Source organism: Mustelus asterias, chromosome 28, assembly GCF_964213995.1.
Source record: "Mustelus asterias chromosome 28, sMusAst1.hap1.1, whole genome shotgun sequence".
NCBI lineage: Eukaryota > Metazoa > Chordata > Chondrichthyes > Carcharhiniformes > Triakidae > Mustelus > Mustelus asterias.
This window is the reverse complement of record NC_135828.1, coordinates 13,030,731-13,049,267: the sequence shown is the minus strand read 5'-3', so window position 1 is coordinate 13,049,267 and position 18,537 is coordinate 13,030,731. Positions and strand designations below refer to the sequence as shown.

General features: G+C 51.1%; 1 protein-coding gene across 15 annotated transcripts in view; it reads right to left on the bottom strand.

Annotated features, from left to right (window-relative positions):
• The window catches only part of dlg5a (discs, large homolog 5a (Drosophila)), a 210,359-nt gene extending 203,505 nt beyond the window's left edge, over window positions 1–6,854 (bottom strand). For all 15 annotated transcript variants that reach the window (XR_013495633.1, XM_078199527.1, XM_078199533.1 and 12 more), the window contains exon 1: window positions 6,693–6,854. The gene's annotated coding sequence lies outside the window, so the exon portion shown is untranslated. The remainder of the gene's footprint in view (window positions 1–6,692) is intronic.
• Between the last annotated feature and the right edge of the window lie 11,683 nt (window positions 6,855–18,537).

Here is an 18,537-nt window from a genome sequence, read left to right as displayed (position 1 = left end):
CAGCCAGACAGATTCAGTTACATGGTTCTGCACACAGGCACATACAGACTCAGATGCACAAGAGATGCAAAATCACACAGGCAGAGATGGACAACTATCACAAACTGATTGGCAAAACACTTCATTCTCACACAAGGTCTCTTCCACTGTCTCATTCAACCGCACAAGGCTGGGATTTTCATGCCGCGCCCTCCCCCCGAAACCGGAAAGTCCCGCCCGAGGTCAATGGACCTTCCCATGGTCCACCCCTCGCCCGCTACGATTCCCGTGGCGGGTGGAACGGGAAAATTTGCCCCACAGTCCCACTCAAAAGATTCTTCCACGAACGTGTGCAAAGTCAGGTACGTAATGTCATGCTCAGGCAGTTAAGCACGGTAAATTTCATTTCTCACAAAATGTTAAATTGTTCACAGAGAAGCAGAATCACAGCGACACTCACTCCCACGTGCAGATAGCTCCCTGATCAAACTAACAGGCAGAGATGATCTCTCATCCTCACAGACATAGAAAGAGACAGACAGTTGCATAAGACACAAACATTCACAAAACTGCAATCTCACTCTCATGGACACAAGGTACTCAGTCACACATGATGGGCTAAATTATTTTTCCAGGTCCTTAGAGGGGGTCATAGAGCAAACCAATCTGGAAAGAAGGTATCAGGCCAGTTTGCCAAGGAGTTCCAACTTCCTGATACTTTTACCTGGGATGTGTTTGGTTCAGTCACAGCGTCTAGATCCCAATTAAGGTTATCAGTAATTTTAACACCATACTGCAGCTTTGCCAGCATCACGCAGGCCACTCCTCCCCACCCACCCGACGATGTCAGTCATGTAGAAAGTGAGAGGTGGCGACTGCACAGTAGAGGTCAAGACTGCATTAAAGCTGAATGAGATCTAAATATTTCCAGCAGAAAATGGCACGGTTGCTGCCTTCCCATGTCAAAACCTCACCAGTGCGTGGAATTGGGGAGCTGGATGTCTCTGATTGTCAAGGGCCTAATGAGGTCTCAGCCTTTCCTCTGATGCTGCTGGGTCTCAGCAGCACACTCATTGGTCACACAGTGAGGCCGCTGGCCTTCCTCACAGTAAGGCCTTGCTGCCTATAGCTCCCATCGCCAGAACCCCATTGGATGGTGAACGCAGATGCAGCCCACTGATTGGCCACCTCCTGTCAGCCAGAAGAAGCTCTATCACCTCGAGTGGATTCACGGCCTGGAAACGACCCTGGTGTCACTTCCTGATGCTGGTGGCAGTTTGTTAAGCAGTTCCAGTCTCCCTCTTTGGCAGTTGCACAGACATCCATACAGGTGTAGACATAGTGCCAGTCACGCACAAACAGCTGTCTGTGTCACTCAGACAAACCACCTCAGAGATGCAGAGCTGGATTTTCATTGCACGATGGACTTAGAAGTGGCCAAGCTGACAATTCCAGGCAAGTGGGCGCAGACAGGCAGGCTGGCAGTCAGACACAGGCGGGCGCAGGCAGTCGGTTAGACGTGGGCAGGCGGTCAGGCAGGCCTGGCAGACAGGCAGACAGTCGGGACGACGGGCAGGCAGTCGGGCAGGCCGGCGGGCAGACGCAGGCCGTCGGGCAGACGCAGGCCGTCGGGCAGACGCAGGCCGTCGGGCAGACGCAGGCAGTCAGGCAGTCTGGCAGACGCAGGCAGTCAGGCAGTCTGGCAGACGCAGGCAGTCAGGCAGTCTGGCAGACGCAGGCCGTCAGGCAGACGCAGGCCGTCAGGCAGACGCAGGCCGTCAGGCAGACGCAGGCAGTCGCAAGCAGTCTAGCAGACGCAGGCAGTCAGGCCGTCTGGCAGACGCAGGCCGTCTGGCAGACGCAGGCCGTCTGGCAGACGCAGGCCGTCTGGCAGACGCAGGCCGTCTGGCAGACGCAGGCCGTCTGGCAGACGCAGGCCGTCTGGCAGACGCAGGCCGTCTGGCAGACGCAGGCCGTCTGGCAGACGCAGGCCGTCTGGCAGACGCAGGCCGTCTGGCAGACGCAGGCCGTCTGGCAGACGCAGGCCGTCTGGCAGACGCAGGCCGTCTGGCAGACGCAGGCCGTCTGGCAGACGCAGGCCGGCAGGCAGACGCAGGCCGGCAGGCAGACGCAGGCCGTCAGGCAGGCGCAGGCCGGCAGGCAGACGCAGGCCGGCAGGCAGACGCAGGCAGTCAGGCAGACGCAGGCTGGCAGGCAGACGCAGGCAGTCAGGCAGACGCAGGCAGTCAGGCAGACGCAGGCAGTCAGGCAGACGCAGGCAGACGCAGGCAGTCGGGCAGACGCAGGCAGTCGGGCAGACGCAGGCCGTCTGGCAGACGCAGGCCGGCAGGCAGACGCAGGCCGTCGGGCAGACGCAGGCCGTCGGGCAGACGCAGGCCGTCGGGCAGACGCAGGCCGTCGGGCAGACGCAGGCCGTCGGGCAGACGCAGGCCGTCAGGCAGACGCAGGCAGTCGCAAGCAGTCTAGCAGATGCAGGCAGTCAGGCCGTCAGGCAGACGCAGGCCGTCAGGCGGACGCAGGCCGTCAGGCGGACGCAGGCCGTCAGGCGGACGCAGGCCGTCTGGCGGACGCAGGCCGTCTGGCGGACGCAGGCCGTCTGGCAGACGCAGGCCGTCTGGCAGACGCAGGCCGTCTGGCAGACGCAGGCCGTCTGGCAGACGCAGGCCGTCTGGCAGACGCAGGCCGTCTGGCAGACGCAGGCCGTCTGGCAGACGCAGGCCGTCTGGCAGACGCAGGCCGTCTGGCAGACGCAGGCCGTCTGGCAGACGCAGGCCGTCTGGCAGACGCAGGCCGTCTGGCAGACGCAGGCCGTCTGGCAGACGCAGGCCGTCTGGCAGACGCAGGCCGTCTGGCAGACGCAGGCCGTCTGGCAGACGCAGGCCGTCTGGCAGACGCAGGCCGTCTGGCAGACGCAGGCCGTCTGGCAGACGCAGGCAGTCTGGCAGACGCAGGCAGTCTGGCAGACGCAGGCAGTCTGGCAGACGCAGGCAGTCTGGCAGACGCAGGCCGTCTGGCAGACGCAGGCCGTCTGGCAGACGCAGGCCGTCTGGCAGACGCAGGCCGTCTGGCAGACGCAGGCCGTCTGGCAGACGCAGGCCGTCTGGCAGACGCAGGCCGTCTGGCAGACGCAGGCCGTCTGGCAGACGCAGGCCGTCTGGCAGACGCAGGCCGTCTGGCAGACGCAGGCCGTCAGGCAGACGCAGGCCGTCAGGCAGACGCCGGCCGTCAGGCAGACGCCGGCCGTCAGGCAGACGCAGGCCGTCAGGCAGACGCAGGCCGTCAGGCAGACGCAGGCAGTCGCAGGCAGTCAGGCAGACGCAGGCAGTCAGGCAGACGCAGGCAGTCTGGCAGACGCAGGCAGTCTGGCAGACGCAGGCAGTCTGGCAGACGCAGGCAGTCTGGCAGACGCAGGCAGTCTGGCAGACGCAGGCAGTCTGGCAGACGCAGGCAGTCTGGCAGACGCAGGCAGTCTGGCAGACGCAGGCAGTCTGGCAGACGCAGGCAGTCTGGCAGACGCAGGCAGTCTGGCAGACGCAGGCAGTCTGGCAGACGCAGGCAGTCTGGCAGACGCAGGCAGTCTGGCAGTCGCAGGCAGTCTGGCAGACGCAGGCAGTCTGGCAGACGCAGGCAGTCTGGCAGACGCAGGCAGTCTGGCAGACGCAGGCAGTCTGGCAGACGCAGGCAGTCTGGCAGACGCAGGCAGTCTGGCAGACGCAGGCAGTCTGGCAGACGCAGGCAGTCTGGCAGACGCAGGCAGTCTGGCAGACGCAGGCAGTCTGGCAGACGCAGGCAGTCTGGCAGACGCAGGCAGTCAGGCAGACGCAGGCAGTCTGGCAGACGCAGGCAGTCTGGCAGACGCAGGCAGTCTGGCAGACGCAGGCAGTCTGGCAGACGCAGGCAGTCAGGCAGACGCAGGCAGTCAGGCAGACGGAGGCAGACGCAGGCAGTCAGGCAGACGCAGGCAGTCAGGCAGACGCAGGCAGTCAGGCAGACGCAGGCAGTCAGGCAGACGCAGGCAGTCAGGCAGACGCAGGCAGTCAGGCAGACGCAGGCAGTCAGGCAGACGCAGGCAGTCAGGCAGACGCAGGCAGTCAGGCAGACGCAGGCAGTCAGGCAGACGCAGGCAGTCAGGCAGACGCAGGCAGGCAAACGCAGGCAGGCAAACGCAGGCAGGCAGACGCAGGCGCGGGCGGGCAGGCGCGGGCGGGCAGGCGCGGGCGGGCAGGCGCGGGCGGGCAGGCGCGGGCGGGCAGGCGCGGGCGGGCAGGCACGGGCGGGCAGGCACGGGCGGGCAGGCGCAGACGCAGACGGGCAGACGCCGACGGGCACACGCCGACGGGCAGACGCCGACAGGCAGGCGCATACGCCGACAGGCATGCGCAGACGCCGACAGGCAGGCGCAGAGACGCAGGCAGACGCAGACAGGCACGCAGACGCAGACAGGCAGGCGCAGACGCCGACAGGCAGGCGCAGACGCCGACAGGCAGGCGCAGACGCCGACAGGCAGGCGCAGAGAGACAGGCAGGCGCAGAGAGACAGGCAGGCGCAGAGAGACAGGCAGGCGCAGAGAGACAGGCAGGCGCAGAGAGACAGGCAGGCGCAGAGAGACAGGCAGGCGCAGAGAGACAGGCAGGCGCAGAGAGACAGGCAGGCGCAGAGAGACAGGCAGGCGCAGAGAGACAGGCAGGCGCAGAGTGACAGGCAGGCGCAGAGTGACAGGCAGGCGCAGAGTGACAGGCAGGCGCAGAGAGACAGGCAGGCGCAGAGAGACAGGCAGGCGCAGAGAGACAGGCAGGCGCAGAGAGACAGGCAGGCGCAGAGAGACAGGCAGGCGCAGAGAGACAGGCAGGCGCAGAGAGACAGGCAGGCGCAGAGAGACAGGCAGGCAGGCAGACACAGACAGGCAGGCAGACACAGACAGGCAGGCAGACACAGACAGGCAGGCAGACACAGACAGGCAGGCAGACACAGACAGGCAGGCAGACAGACAGGCAGGCAGACGCCCGACAGGCAGGCACAGACAGGCAGACGCAGAGAGACAGGCAGGCGCAGAGAGACAGGCAGGCGCAGAGAGACAGGCAGGCGCAGAGAGACAGGCAGGCGCAGAGAGACAGGCAGGCGCAGAGAGACAGGCAGGCGCAGAGAGACAGGCAGGCGCAGAGAGACAGGCAGGCGCAGAGAGACAGGCAGGCGCAGAGAGACAGGCAGGCGCAGAGAGACAGGCAGGCGCAGAGAGACAGGCAGGCGCAGGCTGGCAGGCAGGCGCAGACTGGCAGGCAGGCGCAGACTGGCAGGCAGGCGCAGACTGGCAGGCAGACGCAGACTGGCAGGCCGACGCAGACTGGCAGGCCGACGCAGACTGGCAGGCCGACGCAGACTGGCAGGCAGACGCAGACTGGCAGGCAGACGCAGACTGGCAGGCAGACACAGACTGGAAGGCAGACACAGACTGGAAGGCAGACACAGACTGGCAGGCAGACACAGACTGGCAGACGCAGACACAGACTGGCAGACGCAGACACAGACTGGCAGACGCAGACACAGACTGGCAGACGCAGACACAGACTGGCAGACGCAGACACAGACTGGCAGACGCAGACACAGACTGGCAGACGCAGACACAGACTGGCAGACGCAGACACAGACTGGCAGACGCAGACACAGACTGGCAGACGCAGACACAGACTGGCAGACGCAGACACAGACTGGCAGACGCAGACACAGACTGGCAGACGCAGACACAGACTGGCAGACGCAGACACAGACTGGCAGACGCAGACACAGACAGGCAGACGCCCGACAGGCAGACAGGCAGACGCCCGACAGGCAGACGCAGATGCCCGACAGGCAGACGCAGAGAGACAGGCAGACGCAGAGAGACAGGCAGACGCAGAGAGACAGGCAGACGCAGAGAGACAGGCAGACGCAGAGAGACAGGCAGACGCAGAGAGACAGGCAGACGCAGAGAGACAGGCAGACTGGCAGGCAGACGCAGACTGGCAGGCAGACGCAGACTGGCAGGCAGACGCAGACTGGCAGGCAGACGCAGACTGGCAGGCAGACGCAGACTGGCAGGCAGACACAGACTGGCAGGCAGACACAGACTGGCAGGCAGACACAGACTGGCAGACGCAGACACAGACTGGCAGACGCAGACAGGCAGACGCCCGACAGGCAGACGCAGATGCCCGACAGGCAGACGCAGATGCCCGACAGGCAGACGCAGAGAGACAGGCAGACGCAGAGAGACAGGCAGGCGCAGAGAGACAGGCAGGCGCAGAGAGACAGGCAGACACAGACAGGCAGGCAGGCAGACACAGACAGGCAGACACAGACAGGCAGACGCCCGACAGGCAGACGCAGACGCCCGACAGGCAGACGCAGACGCCCGACAGGCAGACGCAGACAGGCAGGCAGACACAGACTGGCAGGCAGACACAGACTGGCAGGCAGACACAGACTGGCAGACGCAGACACAGACAGGCAGACAGACAGGCAGAGGCAGACAGGCAGACTCCTGCTCTCTCTCAATCAGCTGCCAATTCCCGGTGTCTTTTCCCGGCACTGACACCTGTCTAGCGGCGCAGGCCGCGGCCGGGACCCAGCGGCTGCTCTCTGATCCCGGGGGGGGCCGGGACCCAGCGCCCTCCCTCCCGGCCGCATCCCCGGGCTCCCCCCGCACCGGCTCTTACCCTCAGCGCTGGCTCCAGTGGCTGTGCTATTGTCCGCGCGGGCTGCAGTGAAGGCGGGGAGCCGGGGCTGGCGAGTGCCGCTCACAGAGGCCGCTTTCCGGCCCCATTCCCTCCCGCGATCGGCTCGCTGCTTCTCCCACTGCCCCCGCCTCCCCTCCCCGAGAGGGGCCGCTCCGTGACGCCAGGGACACACAGTGCGCAGGCGCCGGGCTGGGACCCGAGCTCTCGGAACTGCGCCTGCGCACCCAGCCTTGGACCTCCCGCCGGGCTACCTCAATGCGCCTGCGCATCCGCATTGGCACTGCGCCTGCGCCCTCAGCCTTGGACCTCCCGCCGGGCTACCGCACCGCGCCTGCGCGTCCGCATCGGCACTGCGCCTGCGCCCTCAGCCTTGGACCTCCCGCTGGGCGGCCTCATTGCGCTTGCGCGTCCGCATTGGCACTTGCGCCTGCGCCCTCAGCGTTGGGCCTGCCGCTCAACTTCCTCACTGCGCCTGCGCGCCCTGAGCGGATCTGCCGTTGGATTGGCACTGCGCCTGCGCCCTCAGTCCGAACTGCGCCTGCGCCCTCACGTGGATCCGCGGCTGCACTGCTTCACCTGCGCCTTGCGCGTCCCCTCCAGCTCCAGGCAGTGACCCTGCTGAGTAGTTTGTTGTGGAGGAGGGGAGTGTTCACCATTTACTCAGAGAGGGCAATAAACCCAGAGAGAAATAAAACACACAAGGTGTTTGTTCATTCATTCATGAGATCTGGGCCCTGTTGGCACAGTAAGAGTTTTAACAACACCAGGTTAAAGTCCAACAGGTTTATTTGGTAGCAAATGCCATTAGCTTTCGGAGCGCTGCTCCTTTTCGGAGCAGCACTCCGAAAGCTAGTGGCATTTGCTACCAAATAAACCTGTTGGACTTTAACCTGGTGTTGTTAAAACTCTTACTGTGTTTACCCCAGTCCAACGCCGGCATCTTCACACCATTGTTGGCAAGGCCAACATTTATTACCTATCCCTAATTGACAGGGTGGTGGTGACACTTGAACCCACTGCAGTCCTGGTGTAGGTACACCCACAGTGCTGTTGGGAGGGAGTTCCAGCATTTTGACCCAGCGACAGTGAAGGAACCGCAATATAGGGTGTTACAGTGGCGCAGTGGTTGTCCTCCCACAGTCCAAAAGACATGCTGTTTAGGTGCATTGGCCGTGCTAAATTCTCCCTCAATTTACCCGAACAGGCGCTGGAGTGTGGGGACCAAGGGATTTTCATAGTAACTTCATTGCAGTGTTAATGTGAGCCTCCTTGTGATACTAATAAATAAACTTTTAACTTTTAAACTATATATTTCCCAGTCAGGATGGTGAGAGGCTCGGAAGGGAACTTGCAAGCAGCAGCGATAATGAATCAAATTAATCACTCCTCAATGGTGTCAGCCTAAATTTTCTGCTTAGGTTTCTGGATTGGGACTTGAAATGGACTTCTGACACAGGTTATCACTGACCAAAGGATGCCCCCAGAAGATTGCAAGGCAAGATTTGAATCAGCAGATTGAAATTGAAGGACTGCCATCTGTTATTGTTTGTATTGGCAAACACAAGAAATAAAACAAAGCCTTTTTCATTGTGTACTGTAATGTAAATCTGTTACAAGCTAATACTAAATAAACATTAGACTAGCAAGTACAACCATTGTAACAATTGTCAAACAGAGACAAACAAGTGTAAATTAAAACCAAAAGAGAAAATGCTGGAAAATCTCAGCAGTTCTGGCAGCATCTGTAAGGAGAGAAAAGAGCTGACGTTTCGAGTCCAGATGACCCTTTGTCAAAGTGTAAATTAAACATGGGAAGTTAGCAATTATATCATGATATTTACAATCAACTGTAAAAACATTATCGATCTGGTAATTAAAGCAAATGTAGGCCACCTGGATAAGTACCCCATTGGGCTTGTTATAAAAAGTAGAACAATACTGGATGAAGACTTCCATGCAAATCATAAGACCATTACAAGTAAAATATGATATTTTCCAATCATACCCCATTCGTCTCTTGGTGATCCTAATGTTCTCCCAATTTAATCTCTCAGTCCATGGAGTCACAAAATATAAATGTACATGTTAAATGAGCAAATTCCCAAGGAGTCACAAAACATGAGTGAATGAGTGAATGTATGAGTGAATTCCTGACCATATTCTCTAAGTTGTTACAATTTTGTTTTTGTCGGCCATGCATCATGATATAACTATTCTATTGTATGGTTTGATAAAATGCAGCTTTTTAATTATCTTTCCTTCTGATGTGACAGCAAAAGAGATGTTACATCCGCACTTACCAGGTACCTCAACACCATTCGACCATCAACACTCCAACTGGGCTTGTCAAAAGAGAGTTGACTTGGCCACCACTGCTTCACTGGGGGGGCTATCACCAAGTTATGCCTATGTTTCAATCCAACCTGGAGATAACTATCATGTCAACTGCTCCTTCTGGAGCTTTGAATGTTACCATGGCATTAAGCTTTTACACTCCAAAAACTTCAAAGAGTCAGTTGCTAGTTTGGCCAGACTGCAGCAGCCCACAGATTTATCAAGCATGAGGCAGATGCTATGGAAAGGACAAAAGTGTCAGCAATTTTTTTCTGTGGCAAGAAGTTATTGTTTTCTGGATGACACTCAACTTTACCAAGAATCTAGGGCACAATAAATGGCACTTAATGTTAATGACACCAACCTCGCAACCCGCAGGAGTGGAAATGGTTTGTACTTAATAAAACAATATAGTTTGTTTTGATATTCGTTTGGTCGTATGGAACTTGAGTATTGCTAACAAAAACCTTTCGTTGAAGCTTTCGGTCTTGCACTCACCAGGACAATGGCAAGAATACCAATAGGTTTATTTGGTAGCACAAGACACTAGCTTTCGGAGCGCTGCCCCTTCATCAGGTGAGTCATCCTACTCACCTGATGAAGGGACAGCACTCCGAAAGCTAGTGGCTTGTGCTACCAAATAAACCTGTTGGACTTTAACCTGGTGTTGTGAGACTTCTTACTGTGTTTACCCCAGTCCAACACCGGCATCTCCACCTCAAGAATACCAATGTCAGAGAAAACAACAACTTTCTTAACACCATGAGAAGAGAGTGCCAATTGGCTGGCAAACGGACTCTGATTAGTTGAGACATTGCCATGGACAATGCACCAGTTTATGGAAAGTGACAGTTAACTGCCAAGCGTTGTTTGAAAATTTAAACCAGGCAACTTGACTCTGATTGGTAAAAAAAATTACAATGAATGGCTATCACTTACTTTGTTTCATTGAAGCAGGCAGAATGTGTGTACCTGTTCTTGCTGTCTATTAATATATGTTGCTCCCAGTGCATGCAAATGTGCCACGCTGAGAGCCTGACTGACAATCTTGAATTGGATGCCGGTGGAATTTTTAACACATCGAAGATTATTGAGCAATGTTGCCCAATCGCTGAATCATAACTAATATTGGACACTGTGCTTTGAGATTTGCACGCATGGGCTGGTAGGTTACAGTCTAGACTTTCCCCTGATATTTGTATGCTTGCGACTGTCCTGTTGAGTGCAAGATGAAAAGCTTCGACAGAATATCTTTTTTCAGCAATGCTAAAGTTTATTTTATAACTAATGCTTACTATTCAGGAAGTACAAGCAATGTTTCAATTATGCTGTCAATATCCATGGTGTTCTCAACACTTAAAGGCTCACAGTGGGGACTAATGGCTTTTAAGAAACAAAGTGTATCCATTATAAAGCAGCCCATCACCCCACTGAGAAATTCCAGGATTCACTTTTAATACTTAAAATAATTTCCATATCCCAGCCTCTGCATGGGTATTACAGACAGTTGTTTGCAAAAATAGGCCATATTTCTATCCACTATAGTAAAGCTGCAATCTTTCACCATGCAATCAATGTTTGTTACCTTTCTTGATCTCCTGGGTCTTTTCACAAGAGAGTCAGTACCAAGTACAACAGGTCAAACAGGATCAGAGGGTAATTGTAACCAAGGGAAGGGGAGAGTGGAAGCAAAAGTGAAGGGGAAAGTTGGAAAGCCATTCAACAGGGGAGAAGTGAAAGCAAGGAGCAATTATGGGGTTGGCGGATGTGGTTGCATAGGATACAATACATATGACAATAATAAATCAAATCAAATCACAGAAGCATGTTAGCCTAATCAATATTTATCTCTTCACCAACAACATTGAAAGACATATTATCGGGTCATTAGCTTCTTGCTGATTTTGGGATTTTGCCTTGTGCAAATTGGCTGTCGTGTTCTTTACCCTATGGCAGCGACTACACTTCAGAGAATCTCATTGTGCTTTGGGATTCCCCGACATCATTAAAGGTGGTGTGTAAATATAAGTTGTTTTCTTTCCTCTTCCTTTGACGATGTGTTTGCAATAAAACATATGGGGAGGCGATGGCCTAGTGGTATTGTTGCTAGACTATTAATCCAAATACTCAGCTAATGTGCTGGGGACCTGTGTTCGAATCCCTCTCCGGGAGATGGTGAAATTTGAATTCAATAAAAATAATCTGGAATTAAGAATCTACTGATGACGGTGAAACCATTGTCGGAAAAACCCATCTGGTTCACTCATGTCCTTTAGGGAAGGAAATCTGCCGTCCTTACCCGGTCTGGCCCACATGTGACTCCAGAGCCACCGCAATATGCTTGACTCTCAACTGCCCTCCAAGGGCAACTAAGGATGGGCAATAAACGCTGGCCATGCAGTGACGCCCATGTCCCACGAATGAATTTGAAAGAAACAACCTCAGCAGAGTTGACCAGGAAATAAGCTCAGTGGGAAAGTTCCACTCGGATCTCCTATTTTTGGGGGTTTGCATTAAGCAAAGCTTTCAGTTTCTCCTGCTCAAATGCTGTCAGTGTGGAGGCAAGATGTTCCGAGTACTGGCATGTTCACAGGCTCAAGAGGAAGTGGATGAACAACTGACTTCACCAGCATTCAACTTCATTGTATCTGTAGGGGCTGGGTGGAGTGTTTGCATCTTATTCAGGCAGATGTTTGACATTCTGGCCCAGACAGAATGATACTCCATTGAAAACTCAATGAAGGCTGAGCTTTGTATTTGCTGTGTGTATGTGAGAGAGACACCAGCTGAATATTATGCAGGTAAAATGGCACCAATCAAGCATCATTGAATCATGCATATTCAGACAAGGGATTGGCACTACATTTTTGAAATAAACACGACTACCTTCAGACTAATGGATCTCACAAACACTTATAAATAGTCCTCAAATTTGGATATTTTGACAGTGGGAAAACAGCTGCACTGCCACTTGGTGGTTCCTGTGCGGAGCTACATGCTGACTCACAGTTCAGCAGCAATTGTTGAACCTAATTTTATGTAACACGTTATTCCAAAGGTCTATTGCACTGTCACAGGTATAACAACAGGAATTAACTTTCCTCTTTTGGCTTTACGCTCTCAGGTTAACTTCCGTTCACCCAAAATAACCAGCAAGCTGAGACTTGCTAAAGCACTCACTCTGCTGTGAGAATGGAAATGGGTTCAATGTTGTGTGCTGACCTCTGCCCAGTCACCCCACTGCCTCAATGCCTTTACAGAGCACAGTCTTCATATTACACGCAGTTGAATGCAGGATGAGCTTATATTTAACTGGGGTTTGGTATCACAAAGAACAACGAATACCAGGGTTGTGCATAAAAATAGGTGATTCTATATAATTTGACTGAGTGCAAAAATATGTAGTAAGCACAATATTATAGAATCATAGCATTTTACAGCCCAGGAGGGGCCATTTGGCCCATCAGGTCAGCACCAGCTCCCGAAAGTGATAGCCGGCGAGTCCCATTCTCCAGCCCTATTTCCATAACCCTCTAAATTCATCATTTTCAATTATATATCCAACACTCTTTCGAAACCTCCCATGGAACCTGAATTAGGATTATTGGCAATTATTAGCACATGCACAGAATTTCAATCCTCTAGATTGTTGGAAAAATCATTTATTTCAAAATTATATTGTTTTTAAATACGGAAAGACGTTTTGCACAATCTGAACTGTTGGATGCTGACCTGGAGATTTTTTAGAACCAGGTCATAAGTTCACCTTGGACTAGGAACGAGGCTGCCGTCTTCCAAGAAATCACCTGACCTGTCGTGAGGAAAATCTGTTTCTTTTCAACTGCAATCATTTTTATTGATAGGGAAGAAACTGAAAGGCAAAGGCTCGTTAGTGGCTTATGGGAAATCATATGGCAGAGCCAAGCTCTAAGTTTTGAACCTGCTCATTTTGAAATCAGTCGTATTGGAAGATAATCCTTAATAAGTCTTCAGAGGTAGAAGTCCCTTCACCAAAATTCCTTTATTTACAATTCCAACAGCAGTGCACAGAGTGCTATCGGTCAGCAGTCTACCTTCGGGTGTGGCAGAGGAACTGAGACCTCCGATTAAATACAAGGAAAAGACTTCCTTCATTGGCCCATCAATTGACTCCTTAATCAGGCAGTTCATATTCCAATAGGTCAACCTCAATAGCCTGATTGAAGTCATTATAAATCTGAGAAAGGAAAGGTTAAACGACTAAACTCTCGCTCACTCTCTTTCCGCCTCACCTGGATTGCCTGCGGTTCTCAACCTGTTGCCAGAGAATCCTCACCTGAGTGTAACTTGTCTAAAATTGGACCTACAAAGCTGAGACAAGAATAATTGGGGCACCCCCTTTATTATGCCAAAGTCCTGTTGATGAGGACATCTAAGATGGTGCACTGTGATCGGGTCTTCACAAGAGGGAACACCAGATCGGCAGCATCGAAACCCTGCAAACCTTATCCTTTATTCCATAATGCCTTTTCTTGAAAGGCCATCTCTGCAGAGAGAGACCCTATCTGTTTGTCCATTGGTTTTGATTTGATTTTGAATTTATTTTATTTTATTTATTATTGTTACATGTATTAGTATACAGTGAAAAGTATTGTTTCTTGCGCGCTATACAGACAAAACATACTGTTCATACAGAAGGAAACGAAAGAGTGCAGAATGTAGTGTTACAGTCATAGCTAGAGTTAAAGAAAGATCAACCTAATGCAAGGTAAGTCCATTCAAAAGTCTGACAGCAGCAGGGAAGAAGCTGTTCTTGAGTCGGTTGGTACATGACCTCAGACTTTTATATCTCTGCCCGAAGGAAGAAGGTGAAAGAGAGAATGTCCGGGGTGCGTGGAGTCCTTAATTATGCTGGCTGCTTTGCCGAGGCAGCGGGAAGCATAGACAGTGTCAATGGATGGGAGGCTGGTTTGCGCTATGGATTGGGCTACATTCACAACCTTTTGTAGTTCCTTGCGGTCTTGCGGTGTTTGTGTATGCAGGAGTCCTGGAAGAAACTTATACTTCCGGAGTACAATTGTGTGTTAACCAGTTCTTGCAGCTTGTTAAGAAAGTAAGTTTTGTTTTATAATAAGCAATCATTCTGAGTTTATTGAAAGAAATCTGATTAAAGTCGCCTTTATTCTGGGTACCAGGAGAGGAGGTAAACAATTGGCCATTTTGGTGAGTAAATTGAACTTTCAAATTAACGGTGCAACCTACGGAGTTGTGGGGCTTGATAATGGGCGGGATTTTACAGCCTTGCTTGGGCGAGACTGGAAATTCCCGCCCGAGGTCAACGGAGATTTCCATTGTTGGACCCTCGGCAGCGCCAACTCCATGGCGCGTGAGGTGGTGGAGTTCCGGCTAATGCGCACTCCTCCCATCTTGGTCCTAACTGGATGGACAGATGCAGAGTGGTTTCTCCTGAATGGTGGATAGATTTATTCCCGTTGTTGTGCAGGATTAATAAATTTAGAGAAATGGCAAATGTTCTACTGTTTGTCCAGCAATCTGCCCAGGCAGGGAATATCGCCAACTTAAATTGTGAAGGATGCATAACATACTAATGATGTTGCAAATGTGGAATGGTGACTTTAAGATATTTGCGACGCTGTGTCTGCGTAACTAACTGCTGCCACCTAGCAGTTCCAAATATTTGAAGAGCTGAACAGTGTTCCATTAATATTAATATCTTCTGGGAGAGTATTTAGAATAGTTGCTGCTTAGACATGTGCCTCTTCACCAAAGAACTTCAAGGCTGGTCAGAGATTTTCTTTCCAGATTTGAGTGTCAGAACCCACCAAAACTGGGCAACAACAATTTATATTTAGTGGCACCTTAAACATAACAAAATGCCTCAAGGTGTTTCGCAGGAGCATTATCAGATGAAACATGACACCAAACCATATCAGGAGATGTTAGGTCAGGTAACCAGAAGCTTGATCAAAAAGATAGGTTTTAAGGAGTGTCTTAAAAGTCTTAAAAGTGTCTTAAAAGCCTGTATTGGTATACAGTGAAAAGTATTGTTTTTTGCACGCTATACAGACAAAGCATACTGTTCATAGAGAAGGAAACATGAGTGTTACAGTCATAGCGAGGGTGTAAAGAAAGATCAACTTAGTGCGAGGCAGGTCCATAGGCAGCAGGGAAGAAACTGTTCTTGAGTCGGTTGGTATGTGACTTCACACTTCTGTGTCTTTTTCCCGACGGAGGAAAGGGGAAGAGAGCTCTTAATTATGCTGGCTGCTTTTCTGAGGAAGCGGGGAGTATAGACAGAGTCAGTGGATGGGAGGCTGGTTTGCGTGATGGGCTAGGCTTCATTCATGGTCCTTTGTAGTTTCTTGCGGTGTTGGGCAGAGCAGGAGCCATACCAAGTTGTGCTACAATCAGAAAGAATGCTTTCTATGGTGTATCTGTAAATGTTGGTGAGAATCGTAGCGGACATGCCAAATTTCCTTAGCCTTCTGAGAAAGTAGAGGCATTGGTGGGCTTTCTTAACTATAGTGTCGGCAGGGTGAAGCTGGGAGAGATTTGAAGACAATTTGAGAATTGTAAAGTCAAGACATTGATTGACTGGTAGCCAATGTAAGTCAGCAAACACAGGGGTGATAAGTAAGCAAGGCTTGGTGCATGTTGTCGCAAAGTCATGCTGGAAATGGAAAGTGACTTTGTGTAGTTACTTGCTGAAAATCACTGATTGAATTTTAAAAACATTGAAGCAATATTCTGGTCACTTGACACCGCAGCTTCTAAGATGGCTGAACATTTGCATCAGTGTGCATGATAACTTCCAAAACCATTCATTGCAGGCAACCTGTCTGTGGGGACCCATCAAAGATGAGGAGATTGTGAACAAGCCACATCTCCTGTGCCATTTGTAGGACATTCAAACTCAGCTGAGTGAGGAACAAGCATTAGACATAATCACATCAGGCAAAGGACATTCGCTGAAAGAAGAATTCACCCAGCCACAATCTAATCAAGTTGCACCTGGTACCCACTCGCCATGACCATATCTAGGTCACTGGTCAGTTGGAGAGAGAGAGAGAGGATCATGTGACAAGCCAGTCTACCCTCTTTTGTTTTCAGAAACAATTTTCTCCAGCCCAGAGACAGAAGCAGAAAAGAGGCCAAAGTGACAAGCCCCCTGTGTGGGCCTCCCCTCTCTTTCCCCATCCAACTTGCAAGTGTTAGCTCTGTTTGTCGTTTGACTCTCTTTGCCAGAGATTTTTTTTAAAGGAAATCAATCCAGTCTCCAATATCTCTGAAAGAAAAGGTAAATCAACGGCCAGGATCTCCAAAGAGCCTCAACACCAAATCCTGAGGAACCACTGATCTCAGCATGGATCCACCCAAGTCATCGACCTATGAGATCTGTATAATTTTAATCTTTATTGGATTTCAAAGTATCACCTAATTCACCCCCCACTTTGTAATCTATGTTTGTGTATGCAAACCTGAGTGTGAGTGTGTGCATAAATTGGAACCTTTTAATCATTTTACTTAAATTGGGTTATCATAAATATTATCCCCTCTTTGGAAAAAAACTATAAGATCTGTCAATGTCTTTTACATAATGTGGAGGTGCCGGTGTTGGACTGAGGTAAGCACAGTAAGAAGTCTCACAACACCAGGTTAAAGTCCAACAGGTTTATTTGGTAGCACAAGCCACAAGCTTTCGGAGCGCTGCTCCTTCATCAGGTGAGTGGGAGTTGTGTTCACAAACAGGGCATACAAAGACACAAACTCAATTTACAAGATAAGGGTTGGAATGTGAGTCTTTACAGGTAATCAAATCTTAAAAGTATAGACAATGTGAGTGGAGAGAGGGTTAAGCACAGGTTAAAGAGATGTGTATTGTCTCCAACCAGGAGAGTTAGTGAGATTTTGCAAACAAAAGTAGCTCGGGAGTGCAGTTTAAAGTTTTAAAGTTTATTTATTAGTGTCACAAGTAGGCTTACATTAACACTGAAAAGAAGTTACTGTGAAAATCCCCTGGTTCACAGCGGGAATGAAAACAATAGCTTCAGTCTTCCCAGTGTTTAATGGGAGAAAGTTTCTGCTCATCCAATACTGGATGTCGGATTCAAAAGGCAAAGATAAAACCGTAAGTTATTGCAGTTCCATCAACATTGTGGAAAGACAGGTTTCACTTTTCACAAGTTAATAATACCCAAACTAGAAGTGGAAGCTTGAATGACATGTAACTTCCTTTAGGCTGAGATAATATCAGGAGCTTTTATTTGTCAAAGAGGCTTACCTTTCCAAATTTCCCACGCATTTCCCATCGCACATTTGCATGAAGCAACTTCATATTCATTCTGCCTCATAATTTATACCTGATCTCCTACTAGCATACAAAACAATCACACGATTTTCTGAGCCACTTCAGAAATTATACACGACTGCAGCTTGCTACAAAATACACAGCTTTATCATGAACAATTCTTTCATCAAATATTTCTCACCCATTCCTTAAAGTTTAAAGTTATTAGTGTCACAAGTAGGCTTACACTAACACTACAATGAAGTTACTGTGAAAATCCCCTCGTCGCCACACTCTGGCACCTGTTCGGGTACACTGAGGGAGAATTTAACATGGCCAATGAATCGAACAAGCATGTCTTTCAGACTGTGGGAAGAAACTGGAGCCCCCAGAGGAAACCCACGCAGACACAGGGAGAACATGCAGGCTCCGCACAGACAGTGACCCAAGCCGGGAATCGAACCGGGTCCCTGGCGCTGTGAGGCTGCAGTGCCAACCACTGTGCCACCGTGCCGTCTCATCCCTTCCACACATATGTGTAAATAAAAATATATATTTATATATTTCCTTGGATAACAATGTGTTCTGCACGGAAAATAATTTGTATTTTAATTGTTTCGTGTGTTAAATACGTAACAACCTGTTTTAAAGATGTTTTTGTGAGATTGTCATTTAACTCAGTTTTAGATATTTATATCTGAATTTTTGTCTATTGAAATATTAATGTATTCATGATATCTCCCGGGGATTGTACACTGGCACAGATGACCAATTGGTAAACATGCGTTTGCACATTGATAGAGTGCACAGAAAGAGTGGAACCATCCCAGCCCTGTGGAGGTGTGTTTGACGGTGGGATAAGGAGGGAATTTTGCTGTGAGGTTAGCAGCCTGACACAATTCTGCCTCCAAGTGACCTTGCAGCCGCGACGGTTCATCATCGTCACTGGCAATCTGCCCAGTTCAGGGGTACCCAATTTAATCATTTAGGAAAAAACTCAGTCTGCAGGTGCAGCAGGTGATCAAGAAGGCAAATGGAATGTTGGCCTTTATCGCGAGGGGGATAGAATATAAAAGCAGGGAGGTCTTGCTGCAACTGTACAAGGCACTGGTGAGGCCGCACCTAGAGTACTGCGTGCAGTTTTGGTCCCCTTATTTAAGAAAGGATATATTAGCTTTGGAGGGGGTACAGAGAAGGTTCACC